Genomic DNA, 11,750 nt, shown 5'->3' with positions numbered 1-11,750 from the left:
TTCAAAGTGATCCTTTGTTTACCAAATGGACTTCTGAAAGTTGGTTTAATTTTTAATGAGTGTCTGTATAACCTAAAAGTAAAGTTAAAAAAAAGAGAGAGAGAGAAAGGCAAAATTAAGTAGTTTGTCCAAAGTGATACCGGTAGGAAATAGAGCTGGGAATAGGTCCAGCATCTGTGTGCTGGACCACTGTGCTGTGTCCTAAGAAAAGTACAAGAACATTGAGATAGTTGAGGATGTGGTACACAAAGGTCTAGGGCACAAATAGACCACACAATGTCAATATTGTCACAAAATGGAAAAGTGGATGGGAATCTTCACACACACACACACACACACACACACACACACACACACACACCCCATAAATTTAATACCACATAGATTTGCTGAGGACTAGTGATATATAGATCTAAATAGAAAAATATGCATTTTGCATATACAAATATTTACACATATGCAAGTATATGCACATATATAAACATGCATACATAATGCAAGTTCAACTGAGACATTGGTGGCAATATAAACTAAAAGAAAAACAGATTCCTAAAATCTAATTCATAATAGACCTATATCAAATTGACAGAGTACAAGTCCTAAGTATGTCTTCTATAAAAATTACATTTAATTAGGTACAAACTGGTATGTCTTAATTTTTTTTCAAGTTTTTCCACTCTTCTCAGTCATTTCATTATCATTAATGATTATTCATTGTATAAATGGGTGATTATTTACAAAGAAGCTGAATTAATTATTATTTATTGAGGACTAGCAATGTGCCAGAGATGGCTGGCAGAGCATAAAGGGACACAGTCCTTGCCCTTGAGAAAGTCACCAGATAAAGAGAAAAGACAAATGCATTTGGCCTTACCATTTAAAGAAGTTATGGTGTTTATGTCACCTTGACAGGAAGCTGTGTGTGTATGTGTGTGTGTGGTCAGCCAAATAGCTATAACTGACTTGACTATTGCATTTGATCACCAAGTCATAGGACTTTGCTCTCAGAAAGTTGAAAAGTATCCCCAATGGGCTTTAAAAAAACATCATTAAGAATTCCACCAAATATACAACAACATGCAAGAGGCCTTGGTTCAATCCTCAGCATGAGGACAAAAAGAAACATACAACAAGAAAATAACATAACATTCACCTGTCTAACAATAAGAATAAAAATATGTGAACATGGTTTGTTATTACACTAACACCTATAGTGTTTACCATGTGTTAAGTAGAGGGTTTGACACATATTTCACAAACCTCATACCCCTTCGAATTTCCTATGTAACAGAGGTAACCAACTTACTGTTTTATTCCATGGATATTTTTGTACTTTTCCTTTCTAACTATAATGTAAAATATACTATTTGCTTGTTTTTAAAATTTTACATTAAGCTTATCATATACCAGATATCTTTTGGCAGGTTGTTTTTTCACTGAATGTTATATTCTGGGGATTTATACGGATTGGTATGCTTATTTTTAACTACATGAATTATTCACAGTTTGTTCATTCAGTGTCCTGCAATAAATCATTAGATGATTTTCACTTTTTCATAGGTAATGATCTCCAATAAACATTAGTACCCCAAATCAGTCTTACCCTCTGCTTCTAGAGAGATCAGCCTGTGTAATTCAGGGAGCTGTCTTAACCATTTGCAGTCATTTTATTTGAAGCAAGTAGTTTCTGATTTCTTTAACATATACCTGACTTTTCATCACTCATCAAGCTCCACACCCATTCTCATTCCTCTGTATCTCAGAAAATGACCCCTTCAGTAGGAAGAGCCCCTATTTTCTTGCTATACATATTCTGCAGAAGATGTTTCCATCCTCTGCTCTTCTTCCCTCAAACACACATACACACAAAAAGAAATTTCATGCCCTTTTCCTAACAAGGCATCCATCACCTCTTTGAATCTTGTTTGGTTCTTTTAGGGGTCTTATTCTGACATTACATGGCTTACTTCTCTACTTGCTTTTATTGCCCCATAGTCTGTAAATCTATTCAAGTCACCTTGCTTTAAAAGAAAACATTAACAAAAGTATAACTCATTCTGATCCTACAAAGTTGTATTTCTGACCTTTCCGGTCAATCTTCCATTTCACTTTTTGACCCATTGGAATCTGGCTTCTAACTGCCACTATTTTGCTGAAACTGTTGTTCTCAAAATCCCCAGAGAAAACATTATTATTAAATCAGCCCTTACCCTACTTGACCTTCTGCAGGATTTGGCAAAGTTGATCAGCTCCTTTGAATTATGTTATTATAAGTACTTCAAATACATAGAACAATGGGACAATCATGTACCATCCAGATGAGATAAATGTAGACATTTGGCCATATTTGCTTGAACTCTTATTTAAAAATAAAATATAAGAGATATCTAAAGATCCCCATCCTTCTTCTATGTCTTCCCCTCTAGGAATAATTTATGGCCTGATGTCAATATACATTGTATCTACTTCTCCCTTTTGAAATACTCTGATTCTTTGACTTATAGGCCACTGGTTGAATAAGCTGTGGATCATACATGTAGTCAAAAATAAATGTGTCAATTCCAAATGGATGATGCTCTGCTTTGCCTCATTAATATTATGCATGCATCTCCATCTGCTGTTCTCTCTCATCTTCATTCTTTATGTCTCATTCTAAGTACCACCTTCCTTAAAAAGTCTTTTCTCAGCACATAGGTGGTGTTGTTCCATTCACACATCTCAAACATTTTCTTTTCTTTGTCGTCAGACCTGTTGGAAATTTTAATCTTCACTGTGCCTGGGTTCATAATAGGTTTACCTCCCAAAATGCTTTTAAATGACTAAATAGAGGTATGAATAAAATGAGTATAAGAACCCCTGAGCCTACACTGTACAATGAAGAAGACACTAGTCACAGCATGTGACTGTCTAAATTATGCATATCTAAACTTATATTCATATGAATTCAAATAAATGTAGATATTTGTCTTATATGAATATAAGAGAAATTGCTATTTTTCATCTTCTTTCACTCAATATAAGCCATTGAATTTTTTTGTCTTATTGAGACATAATTGACATACAAAATTACACACATTTAATGACTACCCTTTTAGACATACACATATACCTACTATACCATAACCACAACCAATGTCTTAAACATATCAATTACCTCTAAATTTATTCTTATGTTCTTTTGTGCATATTTTGCTCATGTGATAAGAATACTTAGCATGAAATCTATCCTCACAAAATATAAAGTGCACTATGATATATTGCTAAACTTCATTTCTGAGATAATTATAGATTGTAGATTTGCAAGGAAGACATAATACAGAGAGATCCTATAGACTCTATACTGGTCTACCTAATGGTAACATCTTGTAAAACTGTAAGGTTTTTTTTCCCACAATATTACAACTAAGATATTAACACTGAAATAGTTGAAATAAAGAAAAGAATTAATTTCCTCAAGGATTTTCTTTTGCCATTTTGTAGTCATCCTCACCTTCCTTCCTCTACTTGGGCCCTGACCCTTGGTAACTAATTCATTTCTATAATTTTCTTGTGCAATATGTAACATTTCTATAATTTTGTTGTACAATATGTAACAATATGTAACATTGACAGACCCTCAGTTAATATAATTTCTTGGAGATTCATTCAAATCTTGGGTATATCAATAGTTCTTTTTTATTGCTAAGAGATATTTTAGGTATGAATATGCTGCAGTTTGTTTAACCAGTCACCAGTTGAAGGACATCTAGGTTGTTCCTAGATTTTGGCAATTGAAAATCATTTCTCGAGAAATCAAAATAAATGCTCATAGTAGCTTGATTTGATATACAGAGAAATCAAATCATTGTTATACAATGTGGGAGCCTTATGGTAACTACCTGTCTTTGTTTTATGAAACTGGCAAGTATTTTTCAGAGTAGTCTTACATTTTACATTTATACTTCACAAGATGTGAGTAATCCAGTTTCTCTACATCCTTACCAGCATTTGGTGGTGTTGCTATTTTTATTGTAGCTATTCTTAAGGATATGTAATGATATCTTTTTATAATTTTAACTTGTAGTTCCCTAATGAGTAATGATGTCAAACATTTTCTCATCTCATTATTGTCTATCTTTATATTCTCTTCACTGAATTGTCTGTTCATTTATTTTTCCCATTTTCTAACTGGATAGTTTTTCAGGTTTGTTTTTTTACTGGTAAGTTTTCAAAGATCTTTCTGTATTTTAGATAGTAGTTTTTGTCAGATGTGTGTTTTGGAAATATTTTTTTTGCCAGTCTGTAGCTTGTCTTTTCATGTTCTTACCAGTAAAAATTCAATTACTCTATCACCAGTTGTAGGAAAGAATAACCTCCCTTTATTTCATTAACTTTGTACCTTTGTCTAAAATTACTTGCATATGTTGAAAGTCTACTTTTGTATTCTTTCTGTTCATCTGTCTTTCTGCCAATATCATTTATCTTGATTACTGTAACTAGCAGGTCTTAATACTAGATAGAATGACTCCCACTTTACTCTTTTTTTCCAGGATTATTTAAGTTATTCTTGAGCCTGTGTCTTTGCATATAATTTTAGCAAAAGATTTTATATTTCTACAAAACTCCTGTCTGAAATTGTATCTAGGGTAAAACTGGCATCTTTACTATGACAATTAAGTCTTCCAATCCAGTGTCATGATATGTCTTTGTTTTTTAAATCTTCTTTGATTTTTATCAGCATTTTTCAATTTTTATCATACAGAACCTGTGCATATCTTATTAATTTTATACCTAAGCGTATCATTTAATTGGAATGAATGTAAGTATCACAGTGTTTTTAACTCCGCTTTTCCACATTTCTATGGTTAATATATGCACATGCAATTGGTTTTTGTGTGAGTCCCTCTTATGTACTGTGAACTTGTTAATTTCACTTATTAGCTGTAGCCTTATTCAAAATAAAGATTTGGACCTTTTTTGTAGGGGTTGATGGTTTGGTGTCCAAGCAAACATAGCCTCATAAAATGAATTGAGAAGTGCTCCCTCCTCTTCTTTATTCCTAGAAGAGATGGTGAAATTGGTTTTCTTTTTAAATATTTCAGGGATTATTCCATGAAATGATCTGGGCCTGGATTCCTCTGGACAGATAGATTTTTTTTAATTAAAATTCAATATCTTTAATGAACAATTTCATCTTAGTTGAGTTTTGGTAGTGTTTGGTTTTTTAATAATTAGCCCATTTCTTTTCATCTAAAAATTTGTAGGCAAAGCTGTTCATTATGTTCCCCTTTTATATTTTCAACAGCTGCAAAAACTGTAGTGGCATCCCTTGTTTTGTTTTTGATAATTGATTTATTATCTTTTTATTCTTTTATGTCTATAAGTTTTGGTGCAGGTTTATCAATTTTATTGATTTTTTTGATGAACAATCTTTTGCTTGATTGATTCTGTTTATTGTTTTCCTGGTTTCAATTCACTTGACTTATGTTATCTTTATCATTTCCTTTGTTCTGAGTGGCTTGAACATAATTTTTCTCTTCTTTTTCTTGTTTCTCATGCTAAGAATTTAGGTCACTGATTTCATACCATTTTTATTATCTAACACTTTAGATAATGCAGATTTTCTTCTTGGCATTATTTTACCCGTATCATGCCACATATTTTGATATGATCCAATTTTATTTTCATGAATTTTGATTTCCATTAAATTTCTATTTGACTCATCATTCATTTATAAGTATATTGTTTAATTTTCAATTGTTTGGAGACTTTCTTAGCTTTGTAATCTATTTCAGTTCGATTCCACATGATCAAAGAACATATTCTGTGTGACTTCAATACTTTTGAATTTCCCAAAGCTTGTTTAATGGCCTAGGATATTATAGGCCCCATTGAATGTTCCATGGGTATGTGAAAAATACATTTTCTGTTGTCAACTATATCTTACCGGCTGGTCGTATTATTCAAAATTTCTATATCTTTAATGATTTTTCTCTCTTTTAGTTCCACTGTTTAATGAGTGGGGGGTGTTACAGCTGGGAAGCTGCACTTGTGGATTTGTTTCTGCATTTCTTCTATCAGCTCTGTCAGTTTATGCTTCATGCATTTTAAAGCTCTAGTTGTGCTTGTTTTGGGTGTGTTTGTTATTGTTGTTTTATTTTGTTTTTTGGCATGTGCGTGTTTAGAAGATTGTGTCTTTTTGAAAGTTTGATCTTTTATCATTATATTTCTTTTTGTCTCTAGTAATGTTTTGCTGTGAGCCCTACTTTATCCCATATTAATATAGCGACTCTTGCATCTTAAAAATTTATATTTACATGACATTGTCTTTTTCCATCATTTTACTTACAGTCTATCTATGTCATTCTATTTGAAGTGTTTCTTGTTGGTGACATAATGTTGGGAATTTTTTTATTCTTCTCTGCCAATCTCTGTCACTTAATTCATGTCTCAATGGGGACACAAGGTGATGAGATCCATCTAGGTGTGCTTTACATGTCTTAATGGACTCTTTATTGAGGGGCACACTGGATATCTGTGCCTGTTGGCAGTTTCCAGTTGGAGGTTTTTGCAATTTGGAATTTGTGAATCAATAGGGAAACCCAGAGTATCACCTTCATGTTGTTCCTTCCTCAATCTGCAGGTCTTAAATAGTCTGCTATCTTCTTTGTAACTACATATTTCCTATGTTTTTGTTATGTCCAGGGCTTTTTCTTTGTAAGAAGGAAGACATAGAAGGAAAGGGACTACTCAGGGTTGGAAAAACTAGAAGTCTGAACAATTATTTTTAACTCATTAACAAATGTACATTGAGAGCCTCCTGTGTGCCAGGCACTCTGCCAATGTATTGCTTATTGGATAAGACTGAAGGAAGAATGAAAAAAGTATGGGAAGATTGAAGGGGAAACCATTGACTTATTCTCCCAGTTTCAGCAAACATTTTACTGCCTTTTCTAAACTAGTCTTCTAGTTTAGCCCTTCCAATTACAAGCTTTCACCACACTTTAAATTTCACCTTTACAGAACTCATAACACCAGCATTTTGTTGCTTAGCACCTGTCCTCACTTGCCGGTTAGATTGCTGAGCCAGTTTGTCTTTTCAGCTGCAGTACTCCATTGTCTAGTGCAGAGACTGGCACAAGATGGGCATCTTCCAGTATTCATTACTGAAGCTGGTAAGTACTTTCAAAGCAGTTTCTTTTCTCTCTGGCTTTGTTCTCACTGTTGAGCTTCATCCCTGCATTTGTGGACGTGTAAAATTGCTCCATTCTGACCTCTTGGGAAGTTTTTGACTCCTTTCTCTTGTTAATGAAAACTAACTCCCTGACCCCTCATCATTTTACTCATTTGGAGGGGTCTTTTTTACTTCTGGCTATGAAGCACAAATATCCTCCTATAACCAGGCTCTTCCCATCAACCCATTCCTGCCATTCCCCAGGGGTCATTAGGAATCAGAGTGCTGGGTGTGGCTGACAGGTGTCAATGCCTGGCTTTACCTATAACAGCACTGATCTTTACCTGATTTGTATAGGCCTTTTGATAAAACAGGGAAGGAAATGCTGATGTCAGAATAGAACTAAATACCCAGGGGTTTGTTGCCATAAGGTAAAGAGCAAGATACAGATCTCATTTAGTTTTCTTTTGTAAAAGGGTTACTTCGCTATATAAAAATATTTCAAAATTAAAGCTAAGATTATGAATCAATCATCCTTTCAATATCTGGGGTTTTCTTTCCTCTCTCGTTCAACGTTAACTGCCTCTGAAATTATGTTAAAGCAATGATCTTCATCATGCCCTTCAGCTGGTCCTGAAAACAATCTACAGAAACCAGCTTTTCCCAAGAATTGTGTCATCCTTCACATCATCATTTTCACAGCATTTTGTTTTGTTTTGTTTAACCTGAGGGGATATTAAATTTTATATAACTTATCTGTAAGTAAAGTCAAAGTAATGTTTTGTAACAAATAGAATGATTTAAAAGCATTTTGATTTCTCGGGAAGACTGTTAACGTACAGTGAAAACTGGCAGCAAAATGAGATACTCTCAGTGGTCCAGAGTTTATCTAGGGTTGCATATAAAACAGGCTTCATTTAGCATTAAATCTTACTTTATGTGATCACACTTTATATTTAAATGGGCCACTCAGGATTCATGGTATCAAATTTTTTAACTGAGTATCATCAGAAGGTCCTTCCAACCTCCACCTGTATCCTTAGAATACAATTTGGCACTGCATTTGCCTAGGTTTGGGCCACATTAGCACAGTATACATAGTGTATATATGCATCAAGTGTATATTTATTAAACAAAACAATGAATAATATAAGGATACTAGAAAATTATAAAATAATATATAGAAACAAAATTTTAATGTTATCAAGTGATTTTCCTGGTTTTCTTTAAACATGTTAAGAGTGCGTTATTTACAGATATCAAATTGCTTCCCATGAGAATTCAGGGATAGCCTTATGACCATGAAGTACCTAAAGTTCACATTGTAAGTCACTTGTAGAATTTTTAAATATATAAATGTACTTCTTATGAAAGAATGTATCTATAAAATTTGAAAAATACGAGCAATGTGAAAACTGCTACTACATGTATGGAATTTAATAATGTACTAAGAACTCAGTGCACTAGCCAAGAAAATTTCTGTTTAGAGAACATTTATCTAGAGATCTGACCCTTTTAATTTTTTTCATTTTAGAGTTTATCATTTTTATTGATATCTTGTTCACAATTACTGCTTGAGCAATATTTGATTACGTTAGCTTTATTTGAAGTTAAAAATCACTCTTCTTTCAAAAACACTTTTAATTATGGAAAAAACAGTTAACAGGTGGAGAAAATTCTGTTGATGATCCATATGTCTGTTGCTGATGTTAGCATTAAAATACCAACTTATTTTTGTCCTTAGTCTCTGGTAATATTTCAAAACCTTCCTAAGAGATTTTCAGCATGACAGTGGGAAGTGTTCCAGGGGCTAACATTAACTTCTGGCCTTCTGCAGACAGGTCAAGGAAATGATCTAATGACAACAAAACTCTGCCCGTATGCTTCTGGGTCTTATGCCCAGTTTTTCATCTAGCAAACATTTTCCAAGAATTTATCCCCTGGCATTTCTCCTTTTGAGAAAATTCAAGTAAAATGTGGAACAGTAGAAAAGAGACAAAAGGAAACACTCCCCCTGCTTTGCAAAAGAAAAGAAGAAAAAAAGGCATAACTGATATGACAAGAGTTGAAGAATTTGGGCAGGTAAGGACCTAATGTAGAAAGCTGAACTCATTTTTTTTTATGGTGACAGATACAAGGAAAATATTTAATGACAAGAAAACTATTATAAGCTTTGTGGTGGACTGAACAATGGCACTCCGAGATTTTCATGTCTTTATCCCCAGAAACTGTGATTATTAGACTATAATGCAAAGGGACTCTGCAGGTGTGGTCATGCTTAAGAACTTTGACACAGGTTATCCAGGATTATCCAAGTGTGCCCAGTCAAGTCATAGCAGCCTTTATAAGACAGCGGAGGCAGGAAATGAAAGACAAAACAGGTGATGTGATTCCTGAAGCAGAGGTTACATGATACATTTTGAAGATGGATAAAAAGGCCACAAGTCAAAGGGCATAGGCATGCACTAGCAGCTGAAAAGGGCAAGGAAATGAATTCCCTCCTCAGAGCTTCCAGAAGGATCTAACCAAGCCAAAATCTCAACTGTAGCTCATTGAAACTGACTTTGGTTCCTGTTCCCCTTTTCCTATTGGCCTCAGTTGCTTTTAAGTTATCTGCTTTAGTTTCTCTGCATTAAGGGCAACAAATGCTAGCTAATTTTTTAGGTGTCTTACCTATCCTCACCCCTCCCTTGTGTGCTCTCGCTTTTATCATGTGCTCATAGTGCAATCCCATTGTTGTGTTTGCCCTTGATCTAGAGAAAAGGTGAGATCAAAAAGAATTAACCTAGAAGGTAACACCCACGCACAGGAAATTAATGTGAGTCAACTCCCTGTATAGCTATCCTTATCTCAACCAACAAAAACCCTTGTTCCTTCCTATTATTGCTTATACGCTCTCTACAACAAAATTAGAAATAAGGGCAAAATAGTTTCTGCTGGGTATTGAGGGGGTGGGAGGGAGAGGGAGGGGGCAGAGTGGGTGGTAAGGGAGGGGGTGGGGGCAGGGGGGAGAAATGACCCAAGCCTTGTATGCACATATGAATAATAAAAGAAAAAAAAATTGCAAAAAAAAAAAAAAGAAACTGACTTTGGACTTCTGACCTCCACAAGTGTAAGAGAATAAACTTGTATTGTTTTGTATTATTCTATTATTGTAAAACTTGTATTATTTTAAATCATTAAATTTGTAGTAATTTGTAGTGGTAGTAGGAAACTAGTATAAACTCTTTCTTCTCAATTTGATACTGTTTCCAAAGTTAGAGATTATAAACACACATGGAGTAATAACCTACAGTTAAGATTTATCTGACAGACTATAGAAGATGAGGAAAACATTTTAATGCAAAGTGATACCCACCATGTAATAAGTTGAGGAATATACTATTTTTAACTCTACTAGCTCAAAAAATGTTATAATTTTTAAATCACTCATGAACTGGCCTATCATTTTGAAATAAAATTTTACAATCATTGATTTAACTTTATCACTTCAGTGCTTTCTGGTGATAGGTATACTGAGGCACTGAACACCATTTATGCTATCAGAATCTTTTTTAAGTGTTGTACTACAATGTTATAATCATAGCAATAGTCTTCAGAACTTGAAAAAGTACACTGAAGATTATGGATCACAATTTAATATCTGACTTTTTTAAAATTTAAAGTCTTTTAAAACTTTCTGAAATATCCAGATACTTATGAATAATCCCAGGATGTTCATTATAAAAGCCCTGAAAATTCCCTCCATTTTTAAAAACACTAAGAATTTGTTGAAAATTTTTACACTTGAACATATTGTTTAAAATATAATCTTTCTTTTTCTGTGACAGCCTTACACAAAGTATTTAAAGAAAATGAAGGTCTGTCATTGCTCTGTTTAATTAACAGAGACTTTTAGAAATAGCGAATGTTAAAAAAAGAACTAAAAACTTTGGTGTGATAATGATAATCATTTCATTTTGTGTCAGAATTTCAACTGGCAAAAATTCTATTTACAGGTGTCATCTGGTGGAACTAGTTGATTTCACTTTATTTTGTAAGTTTCTCTTTCCCTAATTACTTTTACAAATCAGATAGTGGAGTACACAGCACGCCAATAGGTTGATATTTGCTTCTGGGTTTTAGCATGTGATATAACAATTTCCTTTTTTTGTTATCCCCTTTGACTTTGGAAGCACTTAGTCCCTTTGTTTTGCATCTAAACTGTTTAAAGTCACCTTGACTTTTATTTAGTTTGTGAAGGCAATACATTATTTTTTCAATACTTGACACTCTAGAAATATGTTCTGTCACAGTATCCTTCTACATTAAGACCATGGTTGCTTTTTGAAAGGTTAGAAATTCTAATATTTGAGGTAGTCTAGTCAAATTGAATCTGCTTAAATGTACATTTTATTAATTTTACAATTGACTTTGGATTACCATTAGCATCTGCATTCTTGCAAATGTAGTTTACCTGAGATACGAATAACTTTACAGTAATAAAGGAAATAATGTTAGGAACTACTGTTTTAAAAGTTTGAAGTACTTTCACAGTATCCTTGTTCATTAAGACTATGGTAGTTTTGCAAACGATTAGCAATTCCAATGTACTACA

Source organism: Castor canadensis, chromosome 9, assembly GCF_047511655.1.
Source record: "Castor canadensis chromosome 9, mCasCan1.hap1v2, whole genome shotgun sequence".
NCBI lineage: Eukaryota > Metazoa > Chordata > Mammalia > Rodentia > Castoridae > Castor > Castor canadensis.
This window is presented reverse-complemented; position numbering follows the sequence as displayed.